At 49.7% G+C, this 1052-nt stretch overlaps 1 protein-coding gene across 1 annotated transcript in view; it reads right to left on the reverse strand.

The window, feature by feature from the left end:
- Nucleotides 1–985, reverse strand: part of TUBGCP4 (tubulin gamma complex associated protein 4) — a 12971-nt gene extending 11986 nt beyond the window's left edge. The window contains exons 1-2 of the mRNA XM_031059721.1: nt 858–985; nt 168–290 (exon numbers count right to left, since the gene is read on the reverse strand). The gene's annotated coding sequence lies outside the window, so the exon portion shown is untranslated. The remainder of the gene's footprint in view (nt 1–167; nt 291–857) is intronic.
- Nucleotides 986–1052: the final 67 nt, after the last annotated feature.

Raw genomic sequence — 1052 nt, forward strand, 5'->3', positions numbered from 1 at the left:
TGGCATCTCACAGGAATAATTCTCACAGGAAGGCATCCCTAACGTGGAAAGGAAAACACCTTGTTTCATTTTAGAAACTACTACTCATATATTAATTGCAGAAATGACAAGTTTTCACAATCTATCAGCAGCATTACAGCCTCCTGTTCTGTATCTCTCTCCTTTACCTCTTGTTCTAGGTCAAGTAGTGCTTGTCGATAAGGCTGCAGCACTGAATCAAGACCTGTACAGAAGGCTCTCAAATAAATGCCATGCAATCCACTCTGGTTTTGCTGAGATGGATGGTGATCCTGAAACCAAACAATAAAATCTGCATCAGCATCCTCGCACAAGTCTGAAGAGTAACGTAGTATCTGTGCAGTATCACAGCAGTAGTCAGTGCTCAGAACATGTTGAAATGCACCTTAGCTCACCACAAAGTGATCAGAAAAACAAATACAACCTTGTCACAATTAGAGTTACTTGAGCAGACTTATATTTAGCTCTTCTGTTGACCTATGAAAGTGCTGGGAGCTACTGGTACCAGTGCTTCTTTTCACTTAGGTGTGCCTCTTGGATCTCAAGGGTCTTTGCAAATCATGAGGAGATAGTCATGAGCATCCTGCTCAATTGACAAACTCTGGCCAGTCTGCTGTGGTCAGAAATTATTACAAGACGTCCCCAAGAATAAGATTTTACATTTGATTAATTCCTCCTTGCTCTCTACCCTCCCTTACAAGCATCGCAGAGAGCTTTCTGGAGCTCTGCTCGGTGCGTGCGCGCGTATGGGCCACGGGCCACTCCTGTGTCCTGGGCAGTTTGGCCTTATAGCACCTGCCGCGCTCTTCCCGGGAAATACCTCGGCCCGGCGGCCCCACCTGCTGCTGTACGTGTCCCGTGTACTGCTCCACGAATTCGGCGAAGCGGATGTAGTCGGTGCCGAGGCGGCAGAGCCGGTTCAGGACGCTGGTCTCGCTGGGATGCAGAAACGGCAGCTCCTGAGACACCTGGAAGGGGAAACAGCGGTGACGGACGGACGGGCCGCGCAGGGTGGGGCGCAGGGCCCAGGCGGG

The sequence above is a fragment of the Geospiza fortis genome, unplaced genomic scaffold, assembly GCF_000277835.1.
Source record: "Geospiza fortis unplaced genomic scaffold, GeoFor_1.0 scaffold2, whole genome shotgun sequence".
NCBI classification, from domain to species: domain Eukaryota; kingdom Metazoa; phylum Chordata; class Aves; order Passeriformes; family Thraupidae; genus Geospiza; species Geospiza fortis.